General features: G+C 43.5%; 1 long non-coding RNA gene across 1 annotated transcript; it reads left to right on the top strand.

Moving 5' to 3' along the window:
* The first annotated feature begins 9,683 nt into the window (after window positions 1–9,683).
* LOC119314786 lies at window positions 9,684–12,015 on the top strand. Its single transcript, XR_005152459.1, has 4 exons — window positions 9,684–10,053; window positions 10,271–10,363; window positions 10,709–10,855; window positions 11,904–12,015. It is a non-coding gene; the product is annotated as an uncharacterized LOC119314786 (long non-coding RNA).
* Window positions 12,016–12,666: the final 651 nt, after the last annotated feature.

Below are 12,666 nucleotides of genomic sequence, written 5' to 3'. Positions count from 1 at the left end.
TTAGCCAAGATCCGAGGACCGGCGCGCAACAAAAGGGCATTGTTTTTTGGACGAGAGTCCACAAAACATTCCATGAAAGGAAGATGTTCGAGCCCTACCAATTTACAAGCAACTGTGGCATCGGCTCGATTCAAAAGAGGTGGTTGTTCATCCAACAAGAGTGCAACAAGTATCAAGCCGCATTTGAGAGCGTTGAAGCACAGCCTGTGAGTGGTCTGGGCGTTGGGGACATGGTATGCTCTCCTCTTCCTAGCCCTTTCCTTGCTACGGCCATGATACTTCTGAAGGAAATATGCCCTAGAGGCAATAATAAAGTTATTATTTATTTCCTTATATATCATGATAAAAGTTTATTATTCATGCTAGAATTGTATTAACCGGAAACATGATACATGTGTGAATACATAGACAAACAGAGTGTCACTAGTATGCCTCTACTAGACTAGCTTATTAATCAAAGATGGTTATGTTTCCTAACCATAGACAAAGAGTTGTCATTTGATTAACAGGATCACATCATTAGTTGAATGATCTGATTGACATGACCCATTTCATTAGCTTAGCACCCGATCGTTTAGTACGTTGCTATTGCTTTCTTCATGACTTATACATGTTCCTATGACTATGAGATTATGCAACTCCTGTTTGCCAGAGGAACACTTTGTGTGCTACCAAACGTCACAACATAACTGGGTGAATATAAAGGAGCTCTACAGGTGTCTCCAAAGGTACATGTTGGGTTGGCGTATTTCGAGATTAGGATTTGTCACTCCGATTGTCGGAGAGGTATCTCTGGGACCTCTCGGTAATGCACATCACTTAAGCCTTGCAAGCATTACAACTAATGAGTTAGTTGCGGGATGATGTATTACATAACGAGTAAAGAGACTTGCCAGTAACGAGATTGAACTAGGTATGGGATACCGACGATCGAATCTCGGGCAAGTAACATACCGATGACAAAGGGAACAACGTATGTTGTTATGCGGTCTGACCGATAAAAAATCTTCGTAGAATATGTAGGAGCCAATATGAGCATCCAGGTTCCACTATTGGTTATTGACCGGAGACGTGTCTCGGTCATGTCTACATTGTTCTCGAACCCGTAGGGTCCGCACGCTTAAGGTTACGATGACAGTTATATTATGAGTTTATGCATTTTGATGTACCGAAGGTTGTTCGGAGTCCCGGATGTGATCACGTACATGACGAGGAGTCTCGAAATGGTCGAGACATAAAGATTGATATATTGGAAGCCTATGTTTGGATATCGGAAGTGTTCCGGGTGAAATCGGGATTTTACCGGAGTACCGGGAGGTTACCGGAACCCCCCGGGAGGTATATGGGCCTTAGTGGGCCTTAGTGGAAGAAGAGAAGAGGCAGCCAGGGCTGGGCCGCGCGCCCCTCCACCCCTAGTCCGAATAGGACAAGGAGAGAGGGGGCCGACGCCCCCCTCCTTCTCTCTCTCTCTTTTCCCACCTCACGAATCCTATTCCAACTAGGAAAGAGGGGGGGTCCTACACCCAGAGGGAGTAGGACTCCTCCTGGCGCGCCTCTCCTGGCCGGCCGGCCCCCCTCCCTTGAACCTTTATATATGGAGGCAGGGGCACCCCCTAGAGACACAAGTTGATCCACGTGATCATATTCTTAGCCGTGTGCGGTGCCCCCACCACCATAGTCCTTGATAATATTGTAGCGGTGCTTAGGCGAAGCCCTGCGATGGTAGTACATCAAGATCGTCACCACGCCGTCATGCTGACGGAACTCTTCCCCAACACTTTGCTGGATCGGAGTCCGGGGATCGTCATCGAGCTGAACGTGTACTAGAACTCGGAGGTGCCGTAGTTTCGGTGCTTGATCGGTCAGGCCGTGGAGACGTACGACTACATCAACCAAACGCTTCCGTTGTCGATCTACAAGGGTACGTAGATCATACTCTCCCCTCTCATTGCTATGCATCACCATGATCTTGCGTGAGCGTAGGAAATTTTTTGAAATTACTACGAAACCCAACAGTGGCATCAGAGCCTAGGTTTTATATGTTGATGTTATATGCACGAGTAGAACACAAGTGAGTTGTGGGCGATATAAGTCATACTGCTTACCAGCATGTCATACTTTGGTTCGGCGGTATTGTTGGACGAAGCGGCCCGGACCGACATTACGCGTACGCTTACGCGAGACCGGTTCTCCCGACGTGCTTTGCACATAGGTGGCTTGCGGGTGACAGTTTCTCCAACTTTAGTTGAGCCGAGTGTGGCTACGCCCGGTCCTTGCGAAGGTTAAAACAGCACCAACTTGACAAACTATCGTTGTGGTTTTGATGCGTAGGTAAGATTGGTTCTTGCTTAAGCCCGTAGCAGCCACGTAAAACATGCAACAACAAAGTAGAGGACGTCTAACTTGTTTTTGCAGGGCATGTTGTGATGTGATATGGTCAAGACATGATGCTAAATTTTATTGTATGAGATGATCATGTCTTGTAACCGAGTTATCGGCAACTGGCAGGAGCCATATGGTTGTCGCTTTATTGTATGGAATGCAATCGCGCTGTAATGCTTTACTTTATCACTAAGCGGTAGCGATAGTCGTGGAAGCATAAGATTGGCGAGATGACAACGATGCTACGATGGAGATCAAGGCGTCGCGCGGGTGACAATGGTGATCATGACGGTGCTTCGGAGATGGAGATCACAAGCACAAGATGATGATGGCCATATCATATCACTTATATTGATTGCATGTGATGTTTATCTTTTATGCATCTTATCTTGCTTTGATTGACGGTAGCATTATAAGATGATCTCTCACTAAATTATCAAGGAGTGTTCTCCCTGAGTATGCACCAAAGTTCTTCGTGCTGAGACACCACGTGATGATCGGGTGTGATAGGCTCTACGTTCAAATACAACGGGTGCAAAACAGTTACACACGCGGAATACTCAGATTATACTTGACGAGCCAAGCCTATACAGATATGGCCTCGGAACACGGAGACCGAAAGGTCGAGCGTGAATCATATAGTAGATATGATCAACATAGTGATGTTCACCAATGAAACTACTCCATCTCACGTGATGATCGGACATGGTTTAGTTGATTTGGATCACGTAATCACTTAGAATATTAGAGGGATGTCTATCTAAGTGGGAGTTCTTTAAGTAATATGATTAACTGAACCTAAATTTATCATGAACTTAGTACCTGATAGTATCTTGCTTGTTTATATATGATTGTAGATAAATGGCCCGTGCTATTGTTCCGTTGAATTTTAATGCGTCCCTTGAGAAAGCAAAGTTGAAAGATGATGGTAGCAATTACACGGACTGGGTCCGTAACTTGAGGATTATCCTCATTGCTGCACAGAAGAATTACGTCCTGGAAGCACCGCTGGGTGCCAGGCCTGCTGCTGGAGCAACACCAGATGTTGTGAATGTCTGGCAGAGCAAAGCTGATGACTACTTGATAGTTCAGTGTGCCATGCTTTACGGCTTAGAACCGGGACTTCAACGACGTTTTGAACGTCATGGAGCATATGAGATGTTCCAGGAGTTGAAATTAATATTTCAAGCAAATGCCCAGATTGAGAGATATGAAGTCTCCAATAAATTCTATAGCTGCAAGATGGAGGAGAACAGTTCTGTCAGTGAGCATATACTCAAAATGTCTGGGTATAATAATCACTTGATTCAAATGGAAGTTAATCTTCCAAATGATTGCGTCATTGACAGAATTCTCCAATCACTGCCTCCAAGCTACAAGAGCTTCGTGATGAACTATAATATGCAAGGGATGAATAAGACCATTCCCGAGCTCTTCGCAATGCTGAAAGCTGCAGAGGTAGAAATCAAAAAGGAGCATCAAGTGTTGATGGTCAACAAGACCACTAGTTTCAAGGAAAAGGGCAAAGGGAAGAAGAAGGGGAACTTCAAGAAGAACATCAAGCAAGTTGCTGCTCAAGAGAAGAAACCCAAGTCTGGACCTAAGCCTGAAACTGAGTGCTTCTACTGCAAGCAGATTGGTCACTGGAAGCGGAACTACCCCAAGTATTTGGCGGATAAGAAGGATGGCAAGGTGAACAAAGGTATATGTGATATACATGTTATTGATGTGTACCTTACTAATGCTCGTAGTAGCACCTGGGTATTTGATACTGGTTCTGTTGCTAATATTTGCAACTCGAAACAGGGACTACGGATTAAGCGAAGATTGGCTAAGGATGAGGTGACAATGCGCGTGGGAAACGGTTCCAAAGTCGATGTGATCGCAGTCGGCACGCTACCTCTACATCTACCTTCGGGATTAATATTAGACCTAAATAATTGTTATTTGGTGCCAGCGTTAAGCATGAACATTATATCTGGATCTTGTTTGATGCGAGACGGTTATTCATTTAAATCAGAGAATAATGGTTGTTCTATTTATATGAATAATATCTTTTATGGTCATGCACCCTTGAAGAGTGGTCTATTCTTATTGAATCTCAATAGTAGTAACACACATATTCATAATGTTGAAGCCAAAAGATGCAGAGTTGATAATGATAGTGCAATTTATTTGTGGCACTGCCGTTTAGGTCATATCGGTGTAAAGCACATGAAGAAACTCCATACTGATGGACTTTTGGAACCACTTGATTATGAATCACTTGGTACTTGCGAACCGTGCCTCATGGGCAAGATGACTAAAACGCCGTTCTCCGATACTATGGAGAGAGCAACATATTTGTTGAAAATCATACATAAAGATGTATGTGGTCCGATGAATATTGAGGCTCGTGGTGGATATCGTTATTTTCTCACCTTCACAGATGACTTAAGCAGATATGGGTATATCTACTTAATGAAACATAAGTCTGAGACATTTGAAAAGTTCAAAGAATTTCAGAGTGAAGTTGAAAATCATCGTAACAAGAAAATAAAGTTTCTACGATCTGATCGTGGAGGAGAATATTTGAGTTACGAGTTTGGTGTACATTTGAAATAATGCGGAATAGTTTCGCAACTCACGCCACCCGAAACACCACAGTGTAATGGTTTGTCCGAACGTCATAATCGTACTTTACTAGATATGGTGCGATCTATGATATCTCTTACTGATTTACCGCTACCGTTTTGGGGTTATGCTTTGGAGACGGCCGCATTCATGTTAAATAGGGCACCATCAAAATCCGTTGAGACGACGCCTTATGAACTATGGTTTGGCAAGAAACCAAAGTTGTCGTTCCTGAAAGTTTGGGGCTGCGATGCTTATGTGAAAAAGCTTCAACCTGATAAGCTCGAACCCAAATCGGAGAAATGTGTCTTCATAGGATATCCAAAGAAGACTACTGGATACACCTTCTATCACAGATCCGATGGCAAGACTTTTGTTGCTAAGTTCGGAAACTTTCTAGAGAAGGAGTTTCTCTCGAAAGAAGTGAGTGGGAGGAAAGTAGAACTTGACGAGGTAACTGTACCTGCTCCCTTATTGGAAAGTAGTGCATCACAGAAAACTGTTTCTGTGACACCTACACCAATTAGTGAGGAAGCTAATGATAATGATCATGAAACTTCAGAACAATATACTACTGAACCTCGTAGATCAACCAGAGTGAGATCCGCACCAGAGTGGTACAGTAATCCTGTTCTGGAAGTCATGCTACTAGATCATGATGAACCTACGAACTATGAAGAAGCGATGGTGAGCCTAGATTCCGCAAAATGGCTTGAAGCCATGAAATCTGAGATGGGATCCATGTATGAGAACAAAGTATGGACTTTGGTTGACTTGCCCAATGATCGGCAAGCAATTGAGAATAAATGGATCTTCAAGAAGAAGACTGACGCCGACGGTAATATTACTGTCTACAAAGCTCAACTTATCGCAAAAGGGTTTCAGCAAGTTCAAGGGGTTGACTACGATGAGACCTTCTCACCCGTAGCGATGCTTAAGTCTGTCCGAATCATGTTAGCAATTGCCGCATTTTATGATTATGAAATTTGGCAGATGGATGTCAAAACTGCATTCCTGAATGGATTTCTGGAAGAAGAGTTGTATATGATGCAACCGGAAGGTTTTGTCGATCCAAAGGGAGCTAACAAAGTGTGCAAGCTCCAGCGATCCATTTATGGACTGGTGCAAGCCTCTCGGAGTTGGAATAAACACTTTGATAGTGTGATCAAAGCATTTGGTTTTATACACACTTTTGGAGAAGCCTGTATTTACAAGAAAGTGAGTGGGAGCTCTGTAGCATTTCTGATATTATATGTGGATGACATATTACTGATCGAAAATGATATAGAATTTCTAGATAGCATAAAGGGATACTTGAATAAGAGTTTTTCAATGAAAGACCTCGGTGAAGCTGCTTACATATTAGGCATAAAGATCTATAGAGATAGATCAAGACGTTTAATTGGACTTTCACAAAGCACATACCTTGACAAGATTTTGAAGAAGTTCAAAATGGATCAAGCAAAAAAAGGGTTCTTGCCTGTGTTACAAGGTGTGAAGTTGAGTCAAACTCAATGCCCGACCACTGCAGAAGATAGAGAGAAAATGAAAGATGTTCCCTATGCTTCAGCCATAGGCTCTATCATGTATGCAATGTTGTGTACCAGACCTGATGTGTACCTTGCTATAAGTCTAGCAGGGAGGTACCAAAGTAATCCAGGAGTGGATCACTGGACATCGGTCAAGAACATCCTGAAGTACCTGAAAAGGAATAAGGATGTGTTTCTCGTATATGGAGGTGACAAAGAGCTCATCGTAAACGGTTACGTTGATGCAAGCTTTGACACTGATCCAGACGATTCTAAATCGCAAACCGGATACGTGTTTACATTAAACGGTGGAGCTGTCAATTGGTGCAGTTCTAAACAAAGCGTCGTGGCGGGATCTACGTGTGAAGCGGAATACATAGCTGCTTCGGAAGCAGCAAATGAAGGAGTCTGGATGAAGGAGTTCATATCCGATCTAGGTGTCATACCTAGTTCATCGGGTCCAATGAAAATCTTTTGTGACAATACTGGTGCAATTGCCTTGGCGAAGGAATCCAGATTTCACAAGAGAACCAAGCACATCAAGAGACGCTTCAATTCCATTCGGGATCTAGTCCAGGTGGGAGACATAGAGATTTGCAAGATACATACGGATCTGAATGTTGCAGACCCGTTGACTAAGCCTCTTCCACGAGCAAAACATGATCAGCACCAAGGCTCCATGGGTGTTAGAATCATTACTGTGTAATCTAGATTATTGACTCTAGTGCAAGTGGGAGACTGAAGGAAATATGCCCTAGAGGCAATAATAAAGTTATTATTTATTTCCTTATATATCATGATAAAAGTTTATTATTCATGCTAGAATTGTATTAACTGGAAACATGATACATGTGTGAATACATAGACAAACAGAGTGTCACTAGTATGCCTCTACTAGACTAGCTTGTTAATCAAAGATGGTTATGTTTCCTAACCATGGACAAAGAGTTGTCATTTGATTAACAGGATCACATCATTAGTTGAATGATCTGATTGACATGACCCATTCCATTAGCTTAGCACCCGATCGTTTAGTATGTTGCTATTGCTTTCTTCATGACTTACACATGTTCCTATGACTATGAGATTATGCAACTCCCGTCTGCCAGAGGAACACTTTGTGTGCTACCAAACGTCACAACGTAACTGGGTGATTATAAAGGAGCTCTACAGGTGTCTCCAAAGGTACATGTTGGATTGGCGTATTTCGAGATTAGGATTTGTCACTCCGATTGTCGGAGAGGTATCTCTGGGCCCTCTCGGTAATGCACATCACTTAAGCCTTGCAAGCATTGCAACTAATGAGTTAGTTGCGGGATGATGTATTACAGAACGAGTAAATAGACTTGCCGATAACGAGATTGAACTAGGTATGCGATACCGACGATCGAATCTCGGGCAAGTAACATACCGATGACAAAGGGAACAACGTATGTTGTTATGCGGTCTGACTGATAAAAGATCTTCGTAGAATATGTAGGAGCCAATATGAGCATCCAGGTTCCGCTATTGGTTATTGACCGGAGACGTGTCTCGGTCATGTCTACATTGTTCTCGAACCCGTAGGGTCCGCACGCTTAAGGTTACGATGACAGTTATATTATTAGTTTATGCATTTTGATGTACCGAAGGTTGTTCGGAGTCCTGGATGTGATCACGGACATGACGAGGAGTCTCGAAATGGTCGAGACATAAAGATTGATATATTGGAAGCCTATGTTTGGATATCGAAAGTGTTCCGGGTGAAATCGGGATTTTACCGGAGTACCAGGAGGTTACCGGAACCCCCCGGGAGGTATATGGGCCTTAGTGGGCCTTAGTGGAAGAAGAGAAGAGGCAGCCAGGGCTGGGCCGCGCGCCCCTCCACCCCTAGTCCGAATAGGACAAGGAGAGAGGGGGTCGGCGCCCCCTCCTTCTCTCTCTCTCTTTTCCCACCTCACGAATCCTATTCCAACTAGGAAAGGGGGGAGTCCTACTCCCAGAGGGAGTAGGACTCCTCCTGGCGTGCCTCTCCTGGCCGGCCGGCCCCCCTCCCTTGAACCTTTATATACGGAGGCAGGGGCACCCCCTAGAGACACAAGTTGATCTACGTGATCATATTCTTAGCCGTGTGCGGTGCCCCCTTCCACCATAGTCCTCGATAATATTGTAGCGGTGCTTAGGTGAAGCCCTGCGACGGTAGTACATCAAGATCGTCACCACGCCGTCGTGCTGACGGAACTCTTCCCCGACACTTTGTTGGATCGGAGTCCAGGGATCGTCATCGAGCTGAACGTGTGCTAGAACTCGGAGGTGCCGTAGTTTCGGTGCTTGATCGGTCGGGCCGTGGAGACGTACGACTACATCAACCAAACGTTTCCGTTGTCGATCTACAAGGGTACGTAGATCATACTCTCCCCTCTCGTTGCTATGCATCACCATGATCTTGCGTGAGCGTAGGAAATTTTTTGAAATTACTACGAAACCCAACAACTTCGGCCTTGTATATGTTTGCATGTTCACTTGTTGTTGATCATGTGGTGTAGGCATTTAAATCTTTCGAGGCATTCAAGGCCCGGCACAATGACAAGCCATTCACTCTTACGCATTGTTGGACGATCATCAACAATTGCCCTAAGTTCAAGGACCAATACCGTGAACTACAAAGGAAGAGAGGACTGAAGACGGCCAAGTGCGCCGGAGGTGGAGATGGCGAGGCGTTGAAGAGGCCGAGGGGCAAGACCAACTCCAAGGTTGATGACATACGTGCACTACAAGAAATCTGTTAATCCATGACGGATTTCTCATGACGTTCTCCTGAACCGTCATGGCTCTGCAAGATGCGAATGGGCCACAAGACGATAACCCCGATGGACATTGAAGGACCGTCACAAAAACCGTCATGGATTAACGAGATGGGCCTGGTCGGGCCTAACTTTTTTTCTTCATACACCATTCGGACCATCACGAGTGGCTCCTGCTGTGCGTGCTATTTTGATTGGCCTACATGTCAGTCAAATGCAATAGTGAATGGGAGAAAAAAGTGAAGAGTAAAACGAACAGAGCGCACGTTAGAAGGGCAATTTTAAGTCCAAAGCGCGGGGAGTGAAAACTTTCGAGCCAGCCCATTTAACTATAGAGTCCACACCACCCTAACCCTAATCGCCCTTTTCTCGTCTCCTCCCATACCCCGCCGTCGCCACTCCACCTTCCCTCCTCACGTCGCTCCCTGTTGCCGCCGGCGTTGAACCATCATGCACCAGCCGCCTCCCATCTATCCCACAGCAGACCCCTCCCCGTCTACCTCACTCCATGGCCCTTCTATGCAGATCGCGCCCTCGACCTGCGGCAGCCCAGTCCCGCATCTCGAGCTGATGCGGCCACGGTGGCGGCGGGACTGACTGCCGGGTTTGGAACCCCCTGATGTCGCCGACGGCGGGCACGGATCCAGCTCCATCCGGTGGCGAGACACACACACGCGCTTCTCCTCGAATGGTCAGCCGCAAATCTGAGACGCACGACGACGCACCGGCCGCATCGATTTCAACTGGTGAGTGCAGCTCGGCAAATCGCTTGCTTTTACTTGAGTTCCAGATTTGTACTTTTGTTTGGATTCCATTGCTGGATGTTGGCTCTAGGATTTGTCCATTGCTGCAACTTCAATCTTCATTGGATGGATATACTGCTGGTTGTTAGTACGACAGCGCAAGAAATCCAGTAATGTGAATTAAACCTGCAGGTTCATAACCATCTCTTGTTGATTTCAGGTATTGCTGAAGCTATCCACGAGAACCATTTCCTCTCCTACACAATTCCTGCTATAGGAACTGAATATCTCATGAGAAAATCACGCACAGGGGGTAGTACTCACCCTCACACGGCTTTGCTTAACCACACTCTACGGTTTTTTGCTTAACGATTTATTCTGTTGGCATCACAAAGCATGCATTTCTCATTACAGAAGCTGAACATTGCATAAACTTCTGAATTTTTTAGCCGCATCTTGGCATTATTCTGAACTGAATCATGACAAGAACACATGACTTGAATTTCTCAGTACACGTCTGCATCATCAATCACAACAAAAAGGAAAGAAACTGTCACATAACCCATATATACAACAGAATGTTATTTTACACAGCCTGGCGACTTCACTAGTTAGACGGCTTCTGAATGTGAACTTATATAAATTTGATGTATTGTAGGCAGCTCCTTGCAATGTATAGTGCAATGCCTGATCTAGTACATATGTTGTCCCAATGGATATGGGCATTTACAACTGATTTGAGATCCTTTCATATAACTACCATCACTATCACCAGGAGGATAGTTTCTAAAATGAAGCCTACTAGGTAACTATCATAGTGCTGTATCAGATTGCTGGGATGAGTTTGGTCCTCAATATGCATTACTGCACAACATATTCTTGGCTGCATAAATGTGATTTCCTTTTGTCCTTTTATCAATAATATGCACAAGTGAGTTGTTTATACCGATGTTATGATACAGAATTGGTGCTCTCGCGAAGACTTCTAAACCAGTTCTGATGTATATTAGGGTGTTATCATGCAATTCTCTATCATGTCATGTTATTCCTGAAGTTAAAGCTCCTTCGTATTTATGTTGCTTCGGTCTCCCATAATTTCTGAAGCATACTGTGTGCTTAGCCTGCATGTATCTGATGTTTACTAATTATGCTTTGAATATGACTTGTTCAGTTAACAAATTGGTTCTGCATATAACCATAATTTTTACTTATGATGCAGCTAGTACTCTAGATGATTATTGTTTACTATTGTCAGTGCTTTAAGATTAACTGGCAGCATAAACCTTGAGTTTCATGTGTAACTTGTTGACACATGAACATTTGAAGTTTTTGCTGACCGGGTCGATGCGCAGCGGCTCAGTGTCATGGATATTGTTAGTTAGTGATGCCATTTTTTTGCGTATTTATATGGCATTAACTGTTCCTGCTGCAGTACTTGGAGTTCTGTGATGTGTGTTTTGTTACTATCACTTGTACGTCAACTTGAGGATTTATAGGTTCTTTATAGTTAAGCACTTGTACATCTGCCTATCTCCTCTGTTGTGAGCTCGTGGCTGAACCATACACTGTTTCATGTAGACTACTAGCTTGCACGGGCCTCAAGAATGGAGTAATTTAGCAAGTAGGAATTCTGTTTTTTCTTGCATGAGCTGTTGCACCTCTAGTTTTTTCTATTGTGTCCTGGACAGTGAGGGAAATTGAAGGAAGTATTTTGTAGTTCATAATTTCCTGGGTTAATATGCATATCACTTATACATATATATTTCAGTTGTTCAGCTGTGGTAATTTTCTTGGCTAATATGCACTGCGTAGCTTGTTTCACTTAGTAATTTTTTTAGTGTTTGATTTGATAGGTATAGCAGAGAAGTGAATGTGCGACGGTGATGTCGATTGTTGGCTGCCAGTGTGGACCAACAAATATGCCGAGACAAACAGCAGTTGATGGAAGCGTCCAAATCGAGCCAGATCAGCAAGTCATGAATCTCAACACCCCTGTTTCAGATGTTTTTGGCCTGAAACTGAAGGTCAATTAATCTGTATACCATGTGCTTTCTGGCATCCTTGTTGCTAGGAAACTGAATTTGTATAGCACTAGGTGTCTGCACTATAACTTTGTTTATCATGCATGCAGTATGACATTAGAACAACACACGTCTTAGCATATGTTATTTTGCTGCTGATGCATATACATGCTTGCACTATTAATATACATGCAGTGATGATGAATCATCTCTCACATATTAATATACCTCCTAACTTGATTGATTCATCCTCAAGTGCCTATTTTGGCTTTTTTCATATTGTTGTTTTATGAACAAATTGCAATTCTTTGTACTTGATAGTGTGGTTATTTGTATATTTGAACTAGTTATTGTAGGCCAGAATGTGTGAAGCATGCCATTTTTTGACAATGCATGTATGATGGCATACTTCTTTATGAATTACATCATTTACCAAGCATTCTATTACAATGAAGTGAAATTTCAATTAATAAATTTAGTTATGCGCAAACTTGTTTTACATGTTTGTGTGAGTGAGGTTATGTATATTTGACTTGTTAATCTTCCTTAGTTTAGATCAATGTTATTCTCATTCGTAGGCACGGTAAGATTTAAG

This window comes from Triticum dicoccoides, chromosome 6A (genome assembly GCF_002162155.2).
Source record: "Triticum dicoccoides isolate Atlit2015 ecotype Zavitan chromosome 6A, WEW_v2.0, whole genome shotgun sequence".
Lineage (NCBI taxonomy): Eukaryota > Viridiplantae > Streptophyta > Magnoliopsida > Poales > Poaceae > Triticum > Triticum dicoccoides.
The sequence above is the reverse complement of the archived record's forward strand: the minus strand, read 5'-3'. Positions and strand labels throughout refer to the sequence as shown.